Raw genomic sequence first — 10,877 nt, 5'->3', positions numbered from 1 at the left:
GGTGTTGGAATTTATTCCACAAAACCGAGATGGTATTCAAAGGTACTTAATAATTATGTAATAGGGGATTGCTTCGATACCATTGTACCGGCGTTATAATTTATTCTAACAAAGCCGAGATGAGGCAAAGAAGGAATGACTTATTCACATGATTATTAAGAAAGTAAGTTGTAAGTGGAATATTCTTGAAACTATTATACCGGCGTAAGAATTTATTTCAACAAAGCCGAGATGGCGAACAAAGTATAAAATCGAGTTCTCTTACTTAAGCAAACAAAAAGAACATAACGAAAAAGAGAGTATTAATCTTTCAAAAAATTGACACTGCTGTTAGGACGATTTGTTGAGAGGAGAAAACTCCCAAATAAAAATAAACACTGAACAACGCTTTCAACAAATTGGCGCCGTTGCCAGGGAATTGCTTTAATAGTAAAACATTTCATATTTATATGTCATTTATCAAATAATTGTGTATAACAGTATCTTTCTATTTTGTATAAATGTATTTTTCCTTCTGTACATCTTTATTTTTATGTTCTGTACATTTGAAAAACATTAAAAATTAAAAAAGAAAATAAAACTAAAAAAAAATTGAATTAGTGGAGTGAAAACCCACTAGTTAAGAAACCTTTTATTGTTGTTATAAAATTTTTAGGAGATGTGGAGGTACCTCTCATCAACCTTTTCAAAAGAACAACATAAAAGGGATTGAAATAAACAAGGATAAGTTGGCTGGACTTTTTCTTCAAGAACGGAAGCCACTTGAGTCCTTAAAGGTTAAGTATTCACCATGTACTTTTTGATGATGATACTTTATCTTGTGATACTTTAACCAAACATCTCCATCAACATGCCTTAGTAAATGATTTTGAAATTGTTAAATTAATATTTAAAACTAAGACCATGCTTGTTACATTTGTGCCAAAAATGAATTTTCCAAACTTGAGAAGTCCTAAAAAGTGTGTTATTTGGTTCACCATTTAACAAAATAAATTCATGAAATTCTGAATTGATTTATTTCTGGATGTTTGGTGCGATAAAATGTGTTTTGAAGTTCCATAATTCTGTTTGGACTTCCATTTTATCACTTGGATTTGAAATATGATTGAAATTTTTTTCTAAACATCAATTTTCATGAAAAATCATGTTGTTTGGTTGGAATTCTTTCAATCAAATTTAACTCATGAACTTAGTGTGTTAGAAAATTATAAATTCATGTGAATTGTTAGACTAACCTCAAAGAACAAGAAAATTTCAAGTTCGAAATGATTTATAGGAAAACAAGTCCAAACAAACAAAGAAAAATGAGGAGTTGATGGCACCACTATCTAGGAGAGGATAGTGAAAACAAGGAGAATGAAATTATGTGTTCTCCTAAAAATGGACAGAGATTAAAACTTTATTCGGGTGATGAATCAGCTCCATCATCGATGATCAAACCGAATAATCTCGTCCAAAATCTGACGTCAAGCTAATGACGTTAAAAGAGCGCTAACTGGAAGGCAATCCAGTATGTGGTAAATTTCTTTCAACTTCTATTTTTTATTAGTCATGTTAAATTTTTGTTTAGTTTATTTAAGTTAAATTTTTTTTTTTTAAATCACATCAAGTAAAGCCCAAAAATTATTAAGGCTTGAGGACAAGCCTTCATTTAAAAGGGGGGACAAGACTTGATGTAATTTAAAAAAATTTCTTTTTTACTAAATTGTGTAAATATGTAAAAAGTAAATTTCTTTGTTCAAAAAACTCAAAATATTTCAAAACCGAAAACAAAATGGCTAAAACAAATTTTTTGAAGCATGATCACATGATTAGAAATGTTAAGCATACTTTAAATTAAGCTTTGATTGAGCAAAATGAGATGTATGCTAAACTTTTGTGAAAAAGTCTCATAATGTCATAACTTGAAATTTTGCAAATTGAAAATCAATTTTATGTAACAAGTTCTTTGCAAATATTTTTGTATCAAAAAAGTGTGGATCCCAACCTTGTGAGGGAGTGTAAGCCAAACACAGTACTTATGTGAGCTTAGTAAGAAAATTTTTGATTTTTCACAATTGATTTTGTTTGAATCTTTCTTTACTTGGTTGCACATAATTTGTTAGAATATGATCAAGGCAAGTTCTTTCAATTAGAATGAGCCACTTGACCAAAAATGAATAGCCAAAAATAGGAATAGCCTTTGTTAACCCCTTTGAGCCTTAAAATAAAAATTTATTTTCAAAGTCAACCCTTGAGCCTAAATATGGAAAAACAAGAATAATCTCTTATACTTTTCTAAGGAAAAAGAGAGCATTTTTCAAAAGGAAGGTTGATGGACGAAATTAAGTTGGGGGGAATGGTTGGCCAAGTACCATAGTGTTCAAAGAAAAATTCTTAAATCAAAAAGTAAAGTAAAAGCTCCAAAATAAAAAGGAATGAAAAGAGATTGAGAAAATTAAAGAGCAGTACACATAAAAGGTCAAGAAAAAGAATGAGGGAAGGAAAATTGGAAAAAAGTTGAAAGGAGTATATGTTTTTCATGATTAATTTTTGCTCTCTTTTAACTTTGAATATCTTGAAAAACCAATTTCCTTTGATAGACAAGCCTCATTACAACCTAAATAAGACCTTAGTGATTCTTGAAATAATTGTGCAATCAAAGTAAATTGTAAGATGAAAAACAAAATTAAATTCTTGCAAATCAAACAAGTTGAGTTTTGAGTGAAACACTTACCCCATTTGGTTCCATTTTTGAACTTGTGTGCAAAGAAACACTTTTGTTAGAAAAATATTTGCTTAGGTCAATTGTTACATATTTTTTATAACAAAAAGCATCTAAATTATTGTTTCAAGCATTATGTGTCAAAATTCACAATTCATGAAAAATCTCATTGAAATCTATTTTTGACATGCTTATACAATTTGAAATCATGTTGATCATCATCATCACTTTTTAGCCAATTTGATTTTTGGATAAATTTCACCTTTTGTTTGATGGTTTTGTTTGAGGACAAACAAAGTTTTAAGTTGGGGGGAGTTTGATAAGTGCCAAATATACCTAAAATTCATACACTTTTATGGCACTTATCTTAAGCATAATTGAGAAAAACCAACTTAAAACAATACTTTTTGTATAAAATATCACAATTTGGTATATTTGTGTTTGTATTGCCTTTTTATGTATTTTGTAGGAAATAAAATGAAGAAAAGAAGAGAAATGATTCATAGTCAAAAAGCAACAAAGGTCAATAAAACCCTGGTGCTCAACCAGGCAGTTGAGTGTGGAACAAGCCCTGCTGAGCTGACCTGCCTGACCTGGCCACCTGCCTGACATGGCCACCTGCCTGACCTGGACCAAACTGCTCAACCAGGCAGCTGAGCGGTCCTGCTAAGCCGCTCAGCCTACCACCAGACTAGGCATGGCACAGTCAGAAATATGCTTGACAGAGTCAGACACGAGCTTGGCACAAGCCAAGCTGCTGAACAAGCTGCTCAGCGATCAAACCAAGCTGTTCAGCGGAGAACCAGACTCCTGGCCAGATCAGCAAGCACCAAGCCAAGTCCTAGTCAACACGGTCAGAAGTTGTTGAACAAGTAGCTCAGCGGTGAAGCAAGTGCGCTGGGCGGTGCTTACCAGACTTGACTTAACCATCAAGCAAACCATGAAGTCATCCATGACCTCACCTCAAGTAGCTCACCATAGGCTTTTCAGAAGTAGCTCACAATAGTTGGTTTCATAGCCCACCACTAGCTTTGGTGAGTCATGCACAAGGAGGTGACTAAGCTACTTGGTCAAGGGACCAAACCCATGCTGAAGGGTTTGGTCAGCTGTTGAGCAGTCCAGCTTAGCAGCTCAGCGGTCTGGAATTTTGCCTATAAATAGATGCCATTTCCTTCGAGCAAAACATGTTGTAATTGAGCATTTCTTCACTAAATTCTCTGAAACAACAGTTGAAGGCAGAATTCTCTCATTTATGAATTCTTTCTTAGCTTAGAGTTTTCATTTTCAAGTAAGTTTTGTAACTTGTAGTTTAGAATTCAAGAGGAGAAAAGGAGATGGAAAATGAGATGCAAAAATCAATTTTGTACTCTCATTTGGAACTCAAAAGCATCCAATCCTTGCATGGATAGCTCATGCTCAAGGGTATTCTAACAAAGCCGAGATGGGGAAAAGAAGGAATGACTTATTCACATGATTATTAAGAAAGTAAGTTGTAACTGGAATTTTCTTGAAACCATTATACCGGCGTTAGAATTTATTTCAACAAAGCTGAGATGGCGAACAAAGAATAAAACCGAGTTCTCTTACTTAAGCAAACAAAAAGAACATAACAAAAAAGAGAGTATTAATCTTTCAACAAATTGACACTATTGTTAGGACGATTTGTTGAGAGGAGAAAACTCCCAAATAAAAATAAACACCGAACAACACTTTCAACAAGTTTGAAGGGGGATTTGCACCAGATGCTGCTTTCAACAAGTTCCAGGCACTGATGTGCACCGAGGAGCAGAAGGTCACCTATGTGACCTACATGCTGGCTGAAGAGGCTGAGAACTGGTGGGAGTTCACTCAACACTAGATGGAGCACAAATAACAAATTGTCAACTAGACAACTTTCAAGGATAAGTTTCTACATAAATACATTCCAGCGGACATGAAGACTAAGAAAGAAATGGAATTCCCACATCTGCAGCAGGGGAACATGTTAGTTGGGGAGTATGCTGCTGTGTTTGAGGATTTGGCAAGGTATACTCCATATTACAATCAAGTGGGTAATGAAAGATCCAAGTGTGCCAAGTTTGAAGAAGGATTGAGGCACGACTTGAAGGTGATGTTTGCTCACCAACAAATACTAGATTTTCCAACTCTGGTCAAAAAATGCAGAATCTACGAGGAGAGTGTGAAGGCAAGGAATGTCGCACTCAAGAATGCTATTCCTCAGGGAAATTCCTACGGACCCTAGAGGAATTTAGGTCAGAATCGTGGAAGGGGAAAGCCTTTCCACCACAACAAGAAACCATATGGATTTCCATCTAGAAATCAACAGAAATTATTCCGATCAAACAACAACAACAACTAAGGTTTTCAAGCTGGGAACTCCAACAACAACTCACCACCTTGGTGCTCGAAGTGCAAGGGAAAGTATTTCGGTGCCAACTGCCCTATTTGCTATCACTGCAACCAACCGGGACATATTAAGCCGGTGTGCCCCTTGCTGAAGAAGGAAGGAGTGAATGCTGTTCGGGCGGCCATACCTCTAGCTAAAGGAAGGGTATTCACCATGAGTGGAGCTGAGATCAAGGAGGATGAAGATCTCATTCAAGGTACATGTCTTGTTAATGAGATTTCCTTATCTATAATGTTTGATTCGTGTGCGACCCATTCATTTATATCCCATGATGTTGTTAACCGATTTGAATTTCCTATAGTTCCCTTACCATATGATCTAGTTGTGTCAACACCCACAAACGAACCTGTCATAGTCTCAACTGTATGTTCATAATGCCCCATAGTTTTAGATAATAGAACTTTCCTAGTTTACCTGATATGTCTACCCTTATCCTAATTAGATATCATCTTAGGAATGGACTGGCTATCCAATAACCATGTTCTCTAGAACTATTTTAACAAAACAGTAGTCTTTAGCAACCCTAAAGACCCAATAGAACCTCGTTATGAAACCAAAAGCACAATTTCCAATCAAATGGAGAAGTTATTGAAGGAGGGAGCCCAACTGTTCATGATGTTAGCATCGCTGGAGAAGAAAGAAGGAGGAGAAAGTCAAAGTGTACTAGTGGTTCAGGACTTCTCTGAAGTCTTTCCGAGTGATATTCCTGGTTTACCCTTAGTAAGGGAGATAGAGTTCGCTATTGATTTTGTTCCTGGAACTGGACCAATTTCTATAGCTCCCTATAGGATGGCACCATTAGAGTTGACAGATTTAAAGAAACAATTGGAGGACCTGCTGTAGAAACAGTTCGTCAGATCGAGTGTTTCTCCATGGGGTGCTCCAATTTTGTTTGTAAAGAAGATGAACGGCAATATGAGGTTGTGTACCGACTACCGACAACAGAACAAGGCGACCATTAAGAACAAGTACCTGTTGCCAAGGATTGATGACTTGATTGACCAATTGAGAGGAGCTACAGTATTTTCAAAGACCGACCTTTGATCGGCGTATCATCAATTACACGTAAAGTTGGAAGACATTCCGAAAACAAATTTTCGGACGCGTTATGGCCATTACGAATACCTCGTAATGCCATTTGGTGTGACCAACGCTCCTGCAGTATTCATGGATTACATGAACAAGATTTTTCATCCATACCTCGACACGTTTGTAGTCGTGTTTATCGATGATATCCTGATTTATTCAAAGAATCAAGCCAAAAATGCCGAATATTTGTGAGTGGTATTGCAGATTTTGAAGGACAATCAACTTTATTCCAAACTTTCAAAGTTTGAGTTTTGGCTAGAGTCGGTAAATTTTGTCGGTCATGTAATCTCGAAAGGAGGAAATGTCGTGGATCATGCGAAAATGGAGACAGTAATGGAATGGAATTCTCCAAAGTCGGTGACAGAGATCAAAAGCTTTTTTCGGATTAGCTCGGTACTATAGGAAATTCATTGAAGGATTTTCAAAGTTAGCCTTGCCGCTAACTACGCTAACAAGGAAGGACAAACCCTTTGTCTAGACGACGAAGTGCGAATCAAGTTTTCAAGAGTTGAAGGAGAGGTTGACCACAACGCCTGTATTAGTCTCACTAGATCCCAACAGAAACTACAACATATATTGTGACACATCAAAGCAAGGATTTGGTTGCGTGTTGATGCAACAAAGGATAGTAGTGGCTTATGCGTCAAGGCTGTTAAAGTCACATGAGTAGAACTACCCAACGATCTGGAACTAGCTACAATCGTGTTTGCCCTCAAAACTCCAAACTCCCTCATAAGTTTGGAGTTGCCTTAGGCATTAAGAAAGCTTGTACTTAATCAATTTCCTGTTTGTTTGGATTAAGTACAACAATATTTCTTATACCGATTTATGTTATGTTTATATATGCAAATACCATGTTTACTCTTGAATTATAATGTTTGAATGAATATAATGGCAATGATTTGTATGTGATAATTGTTAAATTCAAGGTTTAAAAACATGTGATATAATTGAGAAATATTTTCTTTGAGAAAAGTAATTAAAATGATATTTAGGCTCTTCTCGCTGGAGCAAGACAGCTCTCGCTTGAGCGACAAGTGTCTAGAGAAAACGAGTGTTTTTGCTCGAAGCGAGACAACTCTCTCTTGAGTTAAAATAGGCACCAAGAAAACTGATTGTTTTCTCGCTTAAGGCACAAATGCCTCAAAAGTGGATGTGCCCTCGCTTGAGCGAGACAGCTCTCGCTTGAGCGAGAGGGCTCCACACAGATGTGACTTCTTTTTAAGTCGTCTGAACGATAACTCTCATATATACGAGAGCCTAATGGCATAATTTCCATCAAGAAGTTTTAAAGGTAAATAAATATATGAAATTCTTGAAAGTAATAAAAGTAAGGAATTACTTTGTTAAAGGTGAGGCCCGAGGGTGTGATATGATGCCCACTCAGTGAGATCATTTGAACGTAAGAGGCATGGCTAGAGGAGTCGTCCAAGATGATTCAGTGATGGTTCGCAGTGGTGCTGAGAAGTATTATGTTATTCCCATGCAGCGAGATCGTTTGACCTTAAGAGGCTTGGCTTGAGAGCCGTCCAGGATAATTCAATAATGGTTCGTAGTGGTGCTGAAATTATTCTCGTTTTCTTTAAATTTTAAGATCGGGAAACACTAGAAGCATTCCCGATGGGAGATGTCTTAGGATGGGCAGATTGCTAGAAAAGATGGATTAAAAGGCATAATTTGCTAATTTCGGTTAGGGTGCATATCCATGGTAAAAAATGAAGTGGTGGAGAGGAAATTTATGGGAGACGATTTAGCCCCGAAATGTTGAGAGGGACGATGTTGTTGGCAGTGATTCGTTAGCAAAGTCTTGAGGGAGATTCTAGGTGAGACGAGTCTCATGTATTCTTGGATGAGGTATTCTGTTGGATCAGACAGTGCTCACAGCGCACACTAGACGATCTCTGACAACCCCTCTCTACAATCAGGATCGATGAGAGGGATTCCCAGAAAGTGTTTGATACGACACCATCCTAAAATGGACAGTTCTATTAGAATAGATTGGTCACATATCCTTCCGAGGAATAATTTTGGTACGATCAAATCGGCTTGTTATGGGAACTGTACCCTTGGTTATTTCCGAATAGTTATTGGGAGGATAAAGGTGTAAGGATGGTGGACTCATGCATCACATTGCATACATGATATTCTACGATATTGATTCTAAATTCTCGAGTTTTATACTTCATTCATCATTATTATATGCTTGTATGATCACATGATATATCTGTACTCGTGTGTTGTCTTGGTGTATTATTTCGTGTAATTCCACGACGTTGATGACAAGTTTTTCATAAATGTTTTACTTTCTCTCTTTTCTTCCAGTGTATTTTTACACATGTTCAGATGGACCCATCAACACTGATCTGAGGTTATCGCTTCACTATGTCCCAGGAGGGGACATGGAGTGTTGAGGGTAATCGACACACTTACACAGGTTCTTATGACCTGGAGCTGGATTGGGTAAGCAATGGCTCAGTTCTACATCTTACACCTTACTGCGCAGTCCGGCAAGCATCATTCACTTTGCCCGACCGAAGACATGCAACCACCGGACTTTCTGTACTAGCTGAAGCTCAAGGTGTACCAGAAGTTGTGAGGACCTGGCCCCAAACAGGTTTCTCATCATCAGGATCTGTGCCAAGAGAGACAGACGGGGCCATGCCAAGGGGTACACCTTGGACCCCTCAATGGATTGGGCAGTGGATGAAGTGGAGGAGGAGGAAGACAATGTTGATTGTGTAGAGCTTATCGTTTTATGAATGGATGCCGAAATGAATAAGTATATGAATATATGAACCATATTTTTAGGTTGATGAATGTATGGATGATATACATTTACATTTCGAATGGATGAATGTTTGAATTGTGTATTTTCTTAAATATATGTATGCATGAATGGGTGAATGAATGTTCAAATGATGTATTTTGTTTTACATGAACGAATGAGTCAATGAATGTTTGAATTATATATTTTTGAATGTATGAATGAATGCATAAGTGAATGAATAAATGAGTGAATAGATAATTGAATGAATAAATGAGTAATAATATTTTAATGATGTAGTTTTTGTTTTTGAGTTATTTGCTTATGGATGAAATGTGTAATAATGCAAAATACATGTCCTTAGAGTAATGAACCCTATCTTATGTTGATTTAGTCATTATTACAGCATATGAAGTGTCACAATGAGTTGCCACATGTCATATAGTTCAGGATATCCCAGTGTAAAGATCAGTTAATTTTAGAATGGTGGATCCTATCAAGAGTACTTTATCTTGCGTGAAGATTATATGTGCCTTTGGTGTAGGGATATCAATGTGCAATGATATCCTATACAATTAGGGCTTAGGATGATGTTTGGGTCAATTTATTTAAGGAATATTAGTCCCACCTTATATTGAGAATTAAATAGAAAAAATTGTTGACGGGTGCATATGTAAGTATGCTTAATGTGTCCTAAATGAGGTATAATTACAAGATTTTGGCTAATCTAAAAGTCACAATCCTATGGTGAGGCACTGGGTATTGTATAAGGTGTACTCAATAAAAGCTTTATACTTCTAGTTTACTAAAGTGCATCTAATCTCAAAAGAAAGGAAAACAAATATCATAGTTAGAAATGAGAGGAGACTTGCCCCCAAGTGCATATCTGACAATACCAAGAATAATTTAGGTGATTCGTCATGCTAATAGTAGTGAGACAACGTCTGACACCAGACAAAGCGGATGTTCTTCCCATCTCAATCCTAATCTTTAATGTCCGGGTTCAGGACATATGTGTACAAAGTGTACAACAATGTTAGTTATGACAAGATAGAGTCTTGCTCCGATGTATTCCTATGAATAGTAGGGAATCAATACTACCTAGTTCTTCGTAGAAAAATATTTGTTTGTTGGATTTATTTTATTTATTAGATGATTCAGCATTATTTATTTTTAGAAAGATGATTTAGCAATTACTTATGAGGCAATAACTCTCGTATTCACACCACATATCAACTTAAAGGGGTCAGTTTTAATTAATTATCCATTTCAAGTGAATTAGGCGACATCATTCGTGTCTGCACTACATATTAACTTAAAGAGATATATTTTAAATCAACTTCTCACTTCAAGGTGAGTGAGATGACAACACTCATGTTTGCACCATAATTCATTTTTAGGGAATCTTTTTTTTAATTAGTTACCTGCTTACAAAACTTAAGTGACTGAGGTAGCAATACTCATGTCCGCAACACAACTCAAATAAAAAGAAAATAATTGAGAAGAAGAATTTTTATTTACTACATCTGAAGTGTTTACATTTTTATTTAATTAGAAGAACGATATTTGCTTAATTATATACCCATCATTTATAAAAGAAAATAAATATTTATTATTATTATTTAAAATAAAAAACTAAAAATTTAATCATTATTTAGTGATATAAAAAATAATTATCACCATAAAAACTATATAAACATGAAAAAAAAGATGAAAAGAATGTGAATAACTACATCTCCCAATAGAAAGGAGAAGGCCTTCCCCACAAATTTCTCTCTACGTATGATATCTGAAAGGATTTTTATTTATTAGATGATTTAGCATTATTTTTTTCTTGGTGTTTTTCTTCTTTGTTTTTCAGGAGCTCAAGACCTCTATTTATAGGAGGAATTTAACATATATTGAAAGCTAAA

Source organism: Lupinus angustifolius, unplaced genomic scaffold, assembly GCF_001865875.1.
Source record: "Lupinus angustifolius cultivar Tanjil unplaced genomic scaffold, LupAngTanjil_v1.0 Scaffold_441, whole genome shotgun sequence".
Lineage (NCBI taxonomy): Eukaryota > Viridiplantae > Streptophyta > Magnoliopsida > Fabales > Fabaceae > Lupinus > Lupinus angustifolius.
Note: the sequence above shows the minus strand (reverse complement) of the source record.